Consider the following 16,157-nt stretch of genomic DNA (forward strand, 5'->3'; position numbering starts at 1 on the left):
TTGCCTTTATACAAGGTGTTTATTTGGGGTAGAAGCTTATTTACCACGCTCTGAAGTGCAAGTTACTTCCCTCACCAAAGTCTGTTGCCACAATTTGGAGGAAGATGGCTGCCGATGTGTGCCAGGGTTCAGGCTTCCTGGGTTCCTCTCTTCCTGGGGTTCATTTCTCTCCACGTCCAGCTCCTGTCTGTTCACCACAAGTTCAGCTCTAGACTAGAAGGCTCTCTAGGCTTTGCCTCTCTCTACGAAGTCAGCTGTAGAGTATCAGGCAAATATATCTGTCCTCTCCCTTGGGCTTCAGCTGTGTCTAAAGAGCTCTCTCTGTTCCTCTGGTGATGATCTCCTGTGTGTTCACTTCCTGGGCTACAGCTCAAAAACTCCAGCCATCTCTTTTGTCATGTTGTTTTCTCTGTGAGTCCCATCCACCAAGGGGCAGGGATACAACGTCCTGCTGATGTGGCCCCATCAAAGCCTTGATCATTATTTAATCACATAAACCTCTGAATCCAAGATAATGTACTATACCCTGAGGAAAAGACCAATTTATGAGCATAATCCAATATTTCTTTTTGGAATTCATCAGTAATATCAAACTGCTATGCCCAGTAATGGGTTGCAGACTTGCTTCCTGGGGCCTTCGGAGGGAAGCCATATAGGCTAGCAGAAGCCTCTGCAATTTATTTTTAATTTACTCATGTGTTCTACCTAGTTCTGCTCCTGGAAGGTACTCTTTGGCAGCCCTTTCAGGTCAGTGCCTGGCTGGAGCGTTTTTGCTGTGACACAGACTGGAACAGTGTGGTAGAGGTTCTTGCCTGGAGATGAAGAGCCTTGTAATTTAAACTTTCTCAGAAAGAATTCGTCAGACTTCTCCAGCAACCCCCTCTCTTTTCCTGGGTAGGAAATGGTTCCACTCCCCTCTGTGTCCTCCACAGTCATTCCAGGTTAGTAGAGTAGGAGATTGAGAGGGTCAGATCTCCTTAGTCCTTTGCAGGCTCCCAAGGCAAACAATGGGCTGGTACTGCCCAGCCCGGTAGAGCTCCTGGGACTCCGCAGACCAAATTTGTGGGTTCAAAGTTTTCAGCCTTAGGCTGTGTCCCTCTCTCTCCTCTTTGCTGCAGAGGCGAGTCCTCCACACTCAGTCCTGGCTATAAGAGAGTGAGATTGAGGGGTCCCACCTGGCCTGGAAAGGCTGGTGGGGACACAGCAGACCAGATTTGTGGGTTAGAATGTGCAGCCTTAGATGGTGTCCCTCTCCGTCCGCTTTCCAGGGGCTGTGGATCCCTGGAGACCCCTTTGTCTAAAGTTGGCTGAGAGGCCTGAGTATTGTGAAGTCCTTAGAGTCGGGGAGGGTGCCAGGAGCAGTAGCTGCTGCTTTCCAGTCACAGTTCTTCTGCCGCGATTCCCCTCCTTTGTCCGTCTCTGTTCTGGGTGGGGTTCAGCCTTCACCTGCTGTCCTAAAGCCTAGAGATCTTTTTCCAGTCTGTTTCAGCCTGTCCTGCAGATACTTTTCTGGAGGAGGAAAGAGTCCCATGTCTTTGTATTCTGCTCTCTTCTTGGAATTCGTGACTGGTGTCTTCTTTTTTTAAAGGTTTATTTATTTATTTATTTATTTATCTCCCCTCCCTCCCCCACCCCAGTTGTCCTCTGTGTCTGTTTTGCTGTGTGTTCTTCTTTGTCTGCTTCTGTTGTTGTCAGCCCCACGGGAATCTGTGTTTCTTTTTGTTGCATCATCTTGTTGTGTCAGTGCTCTGTGTGTGCTGTGCCATTCGTGGGCAGGCTGCACTTTCTTTTGCGCTGTGCAGCTCTCCTTCCGGGGCGTACTCCTTGCGGGTTGGGCTCCCCTATGCGGGGAAACCCCTGCGTAGCATGGTGGTCCTTGCGCGTGTCAGCACTGCACATGGGCCATCTCCACACGGGTCAAGGAGGCCCGGGGTTTGAATCGCGGACCTCCCGTGTGGTAGACAGACGCCCTAACCACTGGGCCCAGTCCGCCGCCCGCATTGTTTTTATATAGGTAATCTTTTTTTTAATTTAACTGACTTCTTTCAATCCTTTCAAAACTAATACTATCTGAACATAATTTGCCTAGATATATATTTTTATTTACTTTCAAAAGATACGTAGATCACACAAAATGTGACATTAAAAGCGGTAGGAGGTCCCGATGCCCCACCCCGCACCCCACACTTATCCCACATCAAGAACTTCTTTCATTAGTGTGGTACTTGCATTGCATTTGATGAATACATTTTATCAAATGATGTATCAAATGATGAAAACTATTACTTACAGTGTAGTTTAAACTCTCTTCAGTCCATCCAGTGGATTCTGGTAGGATATGTCATGTCCTGCATCTGTCCCTGCAATATCAATCAGCACATCTCCAAGTCCTGAAAATGCCTCTGCATCACACCTCCTTTTCCCTTTCCCTGCGTTTAGCAACTCCAGAGGCCACTGTGTCCACATCAATGATACAATTGCTCCTATTGCTAGAGTAAAAATAATTCTGTTGTAGAATACCATTAAGTCCACTCTAGTCCATATTTTCTTTGTCTATCCCTAGGACCCTGGGATGGCGATGCTCACTCCTTCTCTCGATTGAGAAGGGGCTTCTTTCCCACATGGCTGGTGGATGTGACTCTCGTGCCCACAGCCGTAGACTGTCTTGGTTCCCTGGTGTGGTTGTTGTCCATCCTCATCTCCCTCTCAGCTGACCTGGGTAAGTCCAATGAAGTGGAGTGTAGGTGGTGCAGCAATACCACTGAGACTTAGGGCTCAGGTGGAACCTGGACAGCCCAGAGATTGAAGTCTCCTGGGCATACAGCAAACCCAGCATCCACCAGAAGTTCAATAAAAAGGGACAGAAGAGGCATTGTAGAAAGTCATATCTGAGTCTAACTCCATCACAGGAGGACAAATTGCTAATTAGGGCCTACCGTTAAGGCACTCACATCATACACAAAAATTAATGCCAAATGGATCAATGACCTTAATACAAGAGCTAAAACATAAAACTGTTAGAAGAAAGTAAAGGGGAAATTTTCCAGGACCTTGGATTTTGTAATGGATTCCTAGATATGATACCAAAAGCCTGAACAACAGAAGAGAAACACTGATAACTGGACATCATCCAAAAAAAAAAAATGTGGGGGTGTTATCAAGAATATGAAATGATAACTACAGAATGGGAGAAAATAGTTGCAAATCATACTTCCAATAAGGGCTTATTACCCAGAACATATGAAGAAAGTTTTTAATACCATAAAAGGACAACCCAAAAGAAAATGATCAAAGGACTTCAAGAGACATTTCTTCAAAGAATACATACAAATGGTCAATAAGTACATGGAAAGATGCTCCACATCATAAGTTATTAAGGAAATGCAAATCAAAACCACAATGAGATACCCCTTGACACATACTCAATGATTATTAGTGAAAGAAAATAAAACTCCAGAAAATAACAAGTGTGGATGGGGATGTGGAGAAATTCCTGTTGGAATTGAATTATGCCCTCCCCTTCCCAAAAGGCATGATCAGGTCCCAATCTCGGGCCCTGCGGGTGTCAACCCATTTGTAAATAGGACCTTTGCAGATGGTATTACCTAAGGTGTGTCAAAACTGAATGAAGGTGGGCCTTAATCCAATTTGGCCGAGGTCCTTCTAAGCAAAGGAAACTGGAAACTGGGAGAGAAGCCACAGGGAGCAGTCAGCAGCTAGAAGTCAATGGGTCCAGAAGAGGGAAGAGAAGATGCCACCCTGTGCATTTTGTCATGTGACAGAAAAGCCGAGGAACCACAGAACACAGCCAGTCACAAGACACTGACCCCAGGAAGGAGCCAGCCTTCCAGTCTCTGAAAGTCTTAGCCAATAAACTCCTGCTGTTCAGGCAAATGACTTCATGGGAATTGTTTTAGCAGCCAAGACACTAAAGGAGTTTTTGGGAATGGAAAGTGAGGTGCTCCTATTACGAATACCTAAAAATATGGGAACAGCTTTGTAATAGGTATGGAGTAAAGGCTAGAAGAATTGTGAGCATTCAAAAAATGAGTGAGAGCTGGAAAAAAAGTTTGTTATCATCTTGGAGAATGCGTAATTCATCATGAACAAAATGTGAGTAGAACTGATGTTAAAGATACCACCGGCAGGGCCTTCGAAGAGAATGATGACTGTGGCATTGGAAGTTTGAAAAGACCCAATCCTTGCTAAACAGCAGAGAACTTAGTAAAACTGAGTTTCTGATGTTGGATGGAAGGCAGAATTTTAGAGTGATGAACTTGGACATTAAGCTGAGGAGACAGATATCCCAGCTAAATGTGGAAGGTACAGCCTGGTTTCTCCTCGCAGCTCGTAGTGAAATCAGAGAGGAAAGAGAGAAACAGAGGATTGAATTGTTAAGCACATACACATAAACAAATAAAACAGTGAATGATGATTTGAAAAATTCTCAGTTTATCCAGATAATGTTTCTGAAACTAGGGTCAGAAATGGCTCTATCAGAGACTTCCTGAGCTTTCAGAGAGTTCCCAGAAGACAGGGTCCAGGTAAGGGTGAAACCCAACACCCTACGCTAAAGAAGGTGTGGCTGAACAGGGGTCCACTCGGCCATTTCAGTGGAGGTCAGGACTGGAAATGCACTTGCCCAGGCAGGATCTGTGGACTGTTCTATTGTCTGATGGTGTGGCTCCCCCTGAACCACACGCAAAGCCAACAAGGTTTTCTCCAATCTTGTATGAGTGGAACCACTGCCAGCCTGGACTGAGGGGAACAGAGAAGGCCTGAACTGATGTGCTTAGAGATGGTGAGTCTTGTGCCATGTTGTTCAAGGAGAGAGCCACCACCCAGAGCTTGGAGATCGTGGGGCTGTGCGCTGGACTTGGGTACTAATGGAGAACCGGGCCACCATTCCAATGCTCGGAGAGTGTGGAACCAGTGTTTGGGGAGAGCAGGGCCTCTACACAAAGGCTTAGAAGAGGTGGGCTGCTGCTCTATCAGGCACAATGGACTAAGCATCAAGCCACAGGTGGCTTTCAGATCTTGAGAGCTAATAGAGTTTGCCCTGCTTGGTTTTAGAATCGTATGGAACCCATGACCTCTGTTTTCCTGCTAATTTGTCCTTTCTGCAATGGGAATATTTGGTCTACGCCTGCTCCACCATTGTACATTAGATGCCGATAAGTGGTTTTCCAGGTTTCCACGTCCATCTGAAAGGGGAATTTTGCCCCAGGATGGACCATACCCGTGACAGATTTTGCTGAGAGTTTATTTGAGAGTTTATTCTTAGCATTGTTCTAAAATGGCATAAGGTTTTGGGGATGTTGTGAAGGAACTCACGTATTTTGCATTTGTGAAGAGCATATCCTTTGGTGGTAGGTAGCAAGGGAGGACTGTTGGGGATTGAATCATAGCTATGACAAAAGGCACGTTCAGGTCCCAACCCCTGGTCCCATGGGTATGATCTCATTTGTAAACAGGAACCCTGAAGATGTTATTAGTTAAGGTGTGCTCAAATGAATGAAGATCCATGTAGCTGAAGTCCTTATGGGCAAAGGAAACTAGACACACGGAAAGCAGCCCCGGGGAACAGCCAGAAGCCAACAATCAAAGGAAACTGGAACAGAAAAACAGAAGACGTTACTATGTGCATTGTCATGTGATGGAAAATCAAGGAACCACAGAGACTGCAGGCCAGCTAGAAGACACCAACCCCAGGAAGAAGCAAGACTTGTAGGCTCCGAAGTCTTTAGACAATAAATTCCGGTTGTTAGTCACACCCTGGCAAGGTGTTTGTTTTAGCAGCACGGAAACTAAAACAGAACCCTCCTGAATTGACAGTGGGAATGTAAAATGCTGCCATCTGGCCATTCTTCAAAAAGTGGAACATACAATTACCATATGACCCAGAAATTCTGTCCCTAGGTATATATTGAAAAGAACTGAAAACAGTGACTCAGATAACTGGACAACAATGTTCAGAAGAGCATTATTCACAATAGCCAAGGGTAAAAATGACCCAAATGTCTATCAGCAGGTGAATGGGTAAACAGACTGTGGTACACATATACAGTTGAATATTATTTAGTCATAAAAAGGAGTTTTGATTTATGCTCTAACACGGAAGGAACTTCAACACATTATGTTAAATGAAAGCAGCAAGGCATAAAAGGACAAATATTCTGAGTTCATTACCATGAAACAGCTAAAGTAAACCAAGCCATAGAGAAAAAGAGAAGAGTAGAGGTTACCAGGGGCCAGTGGGAGATGGAAAGGGCAGTCATTGCTTAGTGGACACAGAGTTTCTGTTTGAAGTGATGAAAAAGTTTTGGTAATGGATAGTGGTAACGGCAGTATAACATTGCCAGTGTAATTAATGCTGTTGAATTGCAGGCATAAACATGGTTAAAATGACAAAATTTATGTTACATAGGTTGCCACAATACAAATAATTTTTTAAAAGAATTTGAGGAAATGGGATGGTTAGTACAAATGCTAACTTCAGACACAAGTCATTGATTTGTAATTTGGTGAAATATCCTCTACCTAAAAATCACAAGGTAAGAATATATCAGGTAGAAATGTTGAGCTACTTTCAGTAGATGGAAAAAACCCAAAAAGACATCCACTGAGACTCACTGAATGGACATGTACTATCAAGCAGCCTAGTACAACTGACCAAAAAGAGAAGACTGTGTTGAAATTTGGCTGACAGTGAACCCGGGAAAAAGGATACACCATAACAATGGATCTGTAGAAAGGCAGACAGACTCACTACCAAGATGAATGTGGACAAGCTAAGCCAGTCCAGTTATTTTTCCATTGTTTCCACTGAAAGACCAATGAAGATATGCAGGATATACATACAGTATTTATCTTTTAAGGTTAACATACTGAGAAGAACTTATCTTTTCACTGTTTCCACTGAAGGAATGATATAATTAGGAAGAATATACATACATTATTTGGGGGACCATGTTTAAGGTAAACATATTGAGATAAGAAACTCGATAGACTCAGGGAAGCATAGAATATATTTTTTGTAAGTTCCAAGATGTGTTAAGTAATAAATTGTTTAGATATTGCTAACTTAACAAAAACACTCGGGGGAACCAGTTGTAGCTCAAGTGATAGGACTTCTGCCTATCAGGTGAGAGGACCTGGGTTTGATCCCTGGGGCCTCCTGGTGAAAAAGAAGAGAAAGCATGCCTGTGTGGTGAGCTGAGTGATTGCACGAGAGCCCACGTGGCGAGCCAAGTGCCGCTGTGGCAAGTCGAGTACCCACGCAAGTGCCCACGTGGCGAGCCAAGTGCCTGTGTGAGTGCCCACGTGGCGAGCCAAGTGCCTGTGTGAGTGCCCACGTGGCGAGCCAAGTGCCTATGTGAGTGCCCACGTGGCGAGCCAAGTGCCCACATGGTGAGCCAGTGGCAACACGGGTGAGTCACACGGCAAGATGATGATGCAACAAGAAAAAAAAGGGAGATGGAGGGGAGAGTCAAGGAGAAACACAGAAAAAACCAGGAACTGAAGTGCCACAACTGACAGGGAACCTCTCTGCACATCAGAGGTCCCCAGAAGCGAATCCCAAAGAATCCTAGAGGAGAAAAAACGAGAAGAAAAGACAAAAAGAGAAAGAGAGAGAGAAATAGATACAGAAGAATACAGATTTAAAAAAAAAAAAAAGCAGGGCAGGAGAAGGTAGGGAGTGGAAGGGGAAAACACTTGTATGTTTTTTTCTAAGTAGATTAAAATAAAGAACCTCTCTATGATGGACATCATTGAATTTAGACAAACATTCGGAAAATAACAAAATTCTTTGACAGACATATAAGAAACTATCAACTTACATTTATTTCTTTTTTTATTTTTTATTTTTGTCTTCATTTTTTTAATGTTACATTCAAAAAATATGAGGTCCCCATATACCCCCCACCGCCCTCCTCCCCCCATAGCAACATTCTCCTCAGTCATCATGAGACATTCACTGCATTTGGTGAATACATCTCTGAGCATCGCTGCCCCTCATGGTCAATGGTCCACATCATAGCCCACACTCTCCCACGTTCCATCCAGTGGGCCATGGGAGGACATACAATCTCCGGTAATTGTCCCTGAAGCACCACCCAGGACAACTCCAAGTCCCTAAAACACCTCCACATCTCATCTCTTCCTCTCATTCCCCACACCCAGCAGCCACCATGGCCACTTTCTCCACACCAATGCCACATTTTCTTCCATTACTAATCACAATAGTTCATGAATAGAATATCAGTAAGTCCACTCTAATCCATATTCTATTCCTCCATCCTGTGAACCGTGGATTGGTTGTGTCCTTTCTAGTTTACAAAGCACTTTCACAAAGCTTATGTCAACAAACTCACACAGAGACTATCTACCAAGGTACAGAACAAAGTTGTGTTGAAACAGTCACCAAGGCACAAGCAGCCCTCAGCTCAGTCCTGGCTTTATTGCTCTCCTGGCTGTGCAACCTCAGGATTCAGTCACTCAAGTCTCTTCAGGTCACATTAACTTCAGTTTCATTTTGATCCTTACAATAATCATATGTGGCAGGTGGCGAAATAAATATCACCCCCATTTCACAGATAAAATAACAGGAATGCAGAAATTAAATGGCATGGTCAAGTTCACCCAGCTACTGAGTAGCAAAGCCACGACTTGATGCCATATCTAATATTCTGTGATTGTACCAAGCTTTGAGTCCAACGACATGAAAATATACATCTAATGGGAAGAAATATTTGGTTAGTGAGTGGAAGACTGGCATATATACATTGATTTAACAGGAAATATGCAACGAGAATGAGTCACTCTTTGACTACGCATTGAATTAGATGCCAACCATGAAAATGGATACAGCTTCTCTTCAAAACGATCTAAAGTATTTTAAAAACAGGAATCTAAACCAGGAAAATCAAAGGCACACAATCTTTAAATCAAAGGCATCTGATCTTACACATGGTTGACCACTCTTAGCATTTATTGATTGCTGTACCTAATACATGATACTAAGGAAGAATAGAAATAGGGCCAAAGTAACATGCCCAAACCAGTCTAGGGAACCATTCTTAGGAATCCACCAGAACATCCTGACAGCCAACAAATTATAGATGTAACTCAACTTGCATAATAATGTTCCTTAAAATATAGCATGGAAAAAAATCCAAATTCATTGAATTGAATCACTGCCAATGCATAATGCAAACCTTTTAAAGAAATATTACATTTACGTACAACCTACAACATTTTTGTTAATGGAATCACTATATGATGACAGGACTGCTGAATTAAGATTCATATATTATACAAGATCTATGAATGTTATAAATTGAATAAATTGTTAAGGGGATCAAACTGCAAGGGAATGGTTAGAGTTGGAAGGAGAGTTGCTTTTCTGGAAGAGCAAGTTCTGGAAAGGAAGGGGATTCCAAGTCAGATAGGAAACATAAAGGGACAGAGATCAATAAAGAAAAACAACACAAGATATGAGTGGATAAAGAATATGACAGGTAGGTTCTATGACATGTGCAAAGGTCCAGTGGCAGCAAAGAGTGAAACATGAACAGGGAATTCTAAAATAATAGTGTTTTCACTGGGGTAAAGGCTTTAAAGAAGGTTCATCATGAGAATCCTAGGAAAGTGGACATTTTGCACAAAGGCTTGTATGTCAACACAGTGAACCTTACGGTACATGATGGATTATAGACATTGTAACAAGAAAATAAAAGGGGCTTTAGATTATATAAATGGTACATCAAAAATATCAGGGATTCCCATATACCCCAAACTTCCTGCTTCTACACTTTTACCCATTAACATCTTTCATCAATATGGTATATTGGTTGCAATTAATAAACACAGATTGAACTTACCAAATGCAATGGATGTGTCAGGATGATGGGAGTGAGTGTTGCTGGGGGGGGAGGGGTGCGGTGGGGGTGGCAGGGTTGAATGGAACCTCATATTTTTTTAATGTAATATTTTTACAAAATCAATTTTTAAAAAATTAAAAAATAAATAAATAAACACAGATTGAAGCATTGCTGCTAAGAGTGGTGTATAGTTTACGTTACGCTTTACATTTTGGACCACACAATTACCTATGTTTTGACAACTGTACAATGGCTTGTATATGTCATTACAATATCACGCACAACTATCTGAATATCTCAAAAATAATAGGGGCTGAAGACGATGTGTGAAAAAACTATAAATTTATCTCAGTCTGATTTACTGAAGGAGATGTATTAATTCATTACTCTTTCCTTAATTGTAACTATCATGAATTCTAACAAAACTTCTATACCAACACAATGGCTTGGTGATGAGGTAGTACTTGGAAATCCTTAATTTTATGTAAGACTGTCCTGTAAAACCACAAATTTCTAATGGAAATATTTTTTCAAAAAATTACAAACTATAAAGTATCTCTATGAGAAATAAAAGAGAACCTAAATGAAAAATATAGACTACCTAGATGAACAGAGAGATATAACTTTCTCTTTTTAAAAAAATTCTTTAAAAGATTTATTCATTTATTTATTTCTCTCTCCTTCTCCCGCCCACCCTGCTCCTCTGTGTCTGTTTGCTGCATCTTCTTTGTCCGCTCCTCTTGTTGTCAGAGGGGCTGGAATCCGTGTTTCTGTCACCTTGCTGTGTCAGCTCTCCGGATGTGCGGCACCATTCCTACGCAGACTGCACTTTCTTTGGTGCTGGGCGGCTCTCCTTACGGGGCGCACTCCTTGCGCATGGGGCTCCCCTATGCGGCGGACACTCCTACGAGGGGGACAGCCCTGTGTGGCAGGGCACTCCTTGCGCGCATCAGCACTGCGCATGGGCCAGCTCCACACGAGTCCAGGAGGTCCGGGGTTTGAACCAGGGACATCCCATGTGGTAGAAGGATGCCCTAACCACTTGGCCAAGTCCGCTGCCTGAGATAGACCTTTTTGATGGGCTAGAAACCTTAATGTTATGTCAGTTTATTCTGAATTAATCTATAAACTGAACGGCTGCAATGAAAATTGCACTGATTTTTTGGAGAAATTGACAAGTTTATTTTAAAATTGGTAAGAAAAGGTAAGAGAGCTAGAATAGCCCGTGTGAGAATTAAATGAGAAAATGCATACGAAGCACTAGGCAAAGTGTCCAGCACTTGTACTAAAATAAGACAGTCAATAAATACCATAATTAAAATGCTGCATCTTAAAATCGTTACAATTTTGAGCTTCTCACACATTAATGAGCACAACACCTGCTTATCTTCTTAAACGTTGTTTCTGAATCAGCAGATCTGGGATGTTGCCCGAGACTGCGCATTTCTAAAAGAGGTGAACACACATTTTAAAAATTTGAAATGAATTCCATTTTTTCTATTTTTTCACTTTTTCCTTTCCAAGTATTACAAAATATTTATTTTTGAATAAAAAATATACTTCTAAGAGAAATAAGTACGAGGCATATTCTTGCCCTAAACAGATTAAAATGTAGAGAAAACAAACTAAAAATCAACTGTCATAAAATTGGACTCCAATAAGCCACTGCTGCTCTCAGGGCAGGTGTCCCTGCACTGGGGTGGAGGCGGCAGGAATTGCCCGTGGAACCGGGGAAAGTCAGGAAAGCAGAGGAAGAAAAAGCCCATTCGGGTGGGGGGAAGGTGTGGGAAGGAGCGGAGGCTCCGTGGACCTGACTGAGTCACTGGTGGAGGCCTGTGGTCAAGTCCCAGGCCAGGTCTTGGTGTTTCTGGGCAGAGCCGGGCAGCTGGGGGGAGCCCCTGAAGCTGGTGTTGCCCAGCAACCCCTCACTGTGCTGTGGAATCCTGAGTGCTTAGATTTGGACTAGTTCCGTCAAGGCAGCAGTTGGAGGACACCTGGTGGGAGAGACTGACCACATTGGCTGCTTCACTCAGAGCAGACCGTGTAGGTCCTTGACCCACAGCGATGTCGTCCTGGCTTGGTGACCTCGGCTCCAGCTTGGGACAAACTCTGGGCAGAGTGAGGGGCAGCCTGGCTTTTCTCACTGGACAGAGGTCAAACTTGACAACAGGATTGCTAATGGAAGGCATGGAGGACGTGGAAGCAGCTTTACCTAACTCAAGCAGAGAGGAGAGCGAATCCATCCATTCAACCTTAAAATCAGCGAATGAGAGACTTAAACACTGTGCAGACCTAGAAGAGCAGCATGAAGCCTCACAGCTTCAAGTCAAGCAGCGATCTACAAGTTACCAAAATGAATTACAAGAGGAAGATGTAGACATCAGTCATCTTAGAGTAGGACAGATTGTGCTACAGGAGCAGGTGCAGAATCGGCAGCCAGCCACTGAGTCTGACGTATCTCAACTGTATATGGTAAAGGGTGATCTTCAAGAGGAAACACAACATCATCAGAAGACAACTGAAGATCAAAACCAGAGTGAGATTCAAGTGCTTCAGTTTTTAGAGGAGCACAAAAAGGAAAGGGATGAGTTTCAATACCAGCATGAGCAAATGAATACCTCACAGACCCAGCTTTGCTTAGAGAAGGATGAGGAAACAAGGAATTTGCAAGACACTATTGAACAAGCCAGAACCCAGATGCAGGAAGGAAGACAGGGACTTCAAACAGAAAATTTGGATATTTCTGTTGAAAAGAAAGTTGAGAGCCTTAAAATAGAATATGGAAGGGAAAGGCTTGATTTATCTAAAGGTGAAATTAAAATGTTAGTAAAGGGGATAAAAGAAAGGGAATTAGAGATTAAAATTCTAAATGAAAAGAATATATCTTTAAGAAAGCAGATTGATCAGCTGTCCAAAGAGGAGCTTGTGAAACTAACTCACATAATCCAGCAGAAAGATTCGGAAATACAAGCTCTTCATGCAAGAACCTCTTCAGCTCCCTACACCCAGGATGCTGCTTATCTCCAACAGCAAATGCAGGCCTTTGTCCTGGAGAGAGAACACGTATTAGCTGTTCTCAGTGAGAGGACTAGGGAAAATAGCCACCTAAAAAGAGAATACCACAAAATGGTGGACATAGTCTCTGACAAAGAAGCAGTCCTTAGGAAGCTGCAAGAAGAAAATAAAACCTTGTGCACTCGATTTGAAAGTAGTGACCAGAATATGTTTAGAGAAACTGTGCATAATTTATCATATATCATTCGAGAAAAAGACATTGAAATAGATGCATTGAGTCAGAAATGTCAGACTTTACTGACTGTTTTACATGCATCCAGCACTGGTAACGAGGACGGAGGTGTTAACAGTCATCACTTTGAGGAGATACTGCAGGAACGGGATAAATTAAAGCAACAAGTAAAGGAAATGGAAGGGTGGAAACAGCAAGTGATGACCACAGTACAAAACATACACTGTGAGTCAACCCAAGTACAGGAGGAATTTCATCAAATTCAGGCTCAGGTTTTGGTTGACAGTGAAAATAACTGTAGATTCCAAGGAGAGCGTACTGAACTAATCCAACGGTACAAGCAGAACGAAAGCAAACTCAAAAATTTTGGGAAGAAATTAGCACAAGTTCAGCACAGCCTAGGGCAGCTTTGCAACACCAAGGATCTTCTTTTAGGAAAACTTGATATCATTTTACCACAGCTCTCCTCTGGACCATCACCTGTTTCACAGTCAGCAGAATCTCTTAGGGACACTAAATCTGATGTACTGAGGGAGCCTTCTAAATTACTTCAACAAGAGTTACAAGAGTTAAGAAAATCACTGCAGGAAAAAGATGGAACAATCAGAACTCTACAGGAAAAGAATCACAGATTATGTCATTTAATTGCTGCCACCCCAGAGCTAGAAGGAAAAGAACATGAACAAAATGATCCAGAAGTTAAGGAGATAACGGACAAACAAGATGTTTTTAAAAAGTTACTTAAGGAAAAAGACCTCTTAATCGAAGCCAACAGTGCCAAGTTCCTTTCGTTAAATGAGAATTTCACTAACAAAGTGAAGGAAAATGAACTTTTAAGGCAGGCAGTGACAAACCTGAAGGAGAGAATATTAATTTTAGAAATGGACATTTCTAAACTGAAAGAGGAAAATGAAAAAATAGCAGAAACATCCAGGGTAAAGGAAACAGAACATCAAGCATTACAAGAGGCTAATACCATGATTTCAATCATGCTGCAAGAAAGGGAGTTTGAGTGCCAGGCAATGAAGGAGAAGGCTCTTGTTTTGGAACAACTACTCAAAGGAAAGGAACACGACAAGACTGGGGAGTTAGATCAGCTTTTAAATGCAGTGAAATCCATGCAGGAGAAGGCAGCTGTGTTTCAACAGGAGAGAGATCAAGTCCTGTTGGCCCTGAAACAGAAACAAATGGAAAACAGTGCCCTGCAGAATGAGCTACAACATTTACATAACAAGGAATTACACTTAAACTGGGAGCTAGCGAGCCTGCATAAGCATGTTTTAGAATCACAAGACTCTTCTACTCGTGAAGCTTTGGCTGCAGAAGACAGGGAGAACAGCCTAAGAAAGAAAGTCACAGCACTGGAAGACAAGCTACTTTCATCCTCTGATGCAATGACGGACGCAAGGCGTCAAGCCAGTTTGCAGGTAGCATCATTGCAGCTCCAACTGAATGCAGTCTCTGCACAGAGGGATGAAACTGCACAGCAGCTTTCCATCTCACAAGAACAAGTAAAGCAGTATGCTCTCTCCTTAGCCAACCTGCAGGGGGTACTAGACCGTTTCCAGCAAGAGGAAAAAGCCATGTATTCTGCCAAACTAGCAAAGCAAAACAACCTTCTGGGGGAATGGAAGACAAAGGCAGAAAATCTGGGAGGAAAACTTTCATCATTACAGGAACGTTTGGATGAGGCGAATGCTGCATTGGACTCAGCAACAAGACTGAGAGAACAGTTAACTCTGAAGGAAGAACAAGTTAAAAATCTTAAAACACAAAATGCATACCAAGAAGAAAGGCTGGATGAGGTACAAAAGAAATTGACGAACGTACTAAAGAGCACGGAAGGAAAAGTGGACAAAGTCCTAATGAGAAAGCTCTTTATTAGATACTTTCAGGCACCAAAAACCAAGCGTTCTGAGGTATTAAGATTAATGGGAAGCAGTCTGGGTATGAAAAAGGAGGAAATGGAAGAGTTGTTCACTGATGGCCAGGGTGCAGTTACCAGGTGGATGAGTGGTTGGCTTGGAGGAGGATCAAAAAGTGTTCCCAATACATCTCTGAAACCTAGTCGACAGCGTGTACTTCATAGTTCTTTCTCAGAACATTTTCTGAAATTTCTACAAACAGAGTCTCATCCATCTGTGCCACCACCAAAACTTTCTGCTCATGATATGAATCTCCAAGATCCACCAGGAAGGACCCAACGAGCCACAAATGTACCACCACATTGTAAATATACAGCAGCGTCCAGAACCAGTACAAGAGCACCTGAGAATCCATTCTTAGCTCCCTGCTCTGCAGCGGTGCCTCTAATCAGCCTTGCTAGACTCGGGACTGGTGGGCCTGGGAATCTTCTTTTGAAACCCGTCTCAGATGTGCTGCCCACATTTACAGCTCTGCCATGCTACCTGACAACACCGCTGCAATTATACTGAAAGACTCTGAAGCAAAAGGCAATCAAGCCAGAAATAACTATACCACTGTGAAACAGGCAAGCCACCCTTAACAATTGTGTGTATATATGTATATATTTTATCATAATGTCACCTTGTAGAAGAAGTCAGGTGTTCGTTTGTACCTGTACTGTCCTTATATTTAATAAAACTATCTATCTTTATACTTGTAGAAATTGCAGGTGTCATAGAACAAGTGTGCCATATAATCTCCCTTTTTCCCCTCTGATTTAAACCCTTTCAAACTTAATTGTCTCTCTTTTACCATAATTGACAAAAAAAAAAAAGAAATGCAAACATCCATAAAGCAGCTCTTCATTTCCTTCTCTGATTATTTTATGAGAGACAAGCCCTATGCCTGGTTGCCCACAGCACATCTCCAGGACACAGTAGACTCTGGAGGGGAAGGCAGGGATCTCGGCAGAGACAGGCAGCCAGCTGTGCCATGGGGCAGGACCTGAGGATCACCAGGGGTTGACAATGTGAGAAAGCACCTCGGCTGGTGCACCGAATTGCACAGTTCATATCTTCAGAAACGTAAGTTTTATGCTAAATAAACCTCTATTATGACTT

General features: G+C 42.7%; 1 pseudogene; it reads left to right on the forward strand.

Moving 5' to 3' along the window:
• The first annotated feature begins 11,948 nt into the window (after positions 1-11,948).
• LOC131277402 (thyroid receptor-interacting protein 11 pseudogene) lies at positions 11,949-15,744 on the forward strand (annotated as a pseudogene).
• The last annotated feature ends 413 nt before the right edge of the window (positions 15,745-16,157 follow it).

Source organism: Dasypus novemcinctus (genome assembly GCF_030445035.2).
Source record: "Dasypus novemcinctus isolate mDasNov1 chromosome 12 unlocalized genomic scaffold, mDasNov1.1.hap2 SUPER_12_unloc_1, whole genome shotgun sequence".
NCBI lineage: Eukaryota > Metazoa > Chordata > Mammalia > Cingulata > Dasypodidae > Dasypus > Dasypus novemcinctus.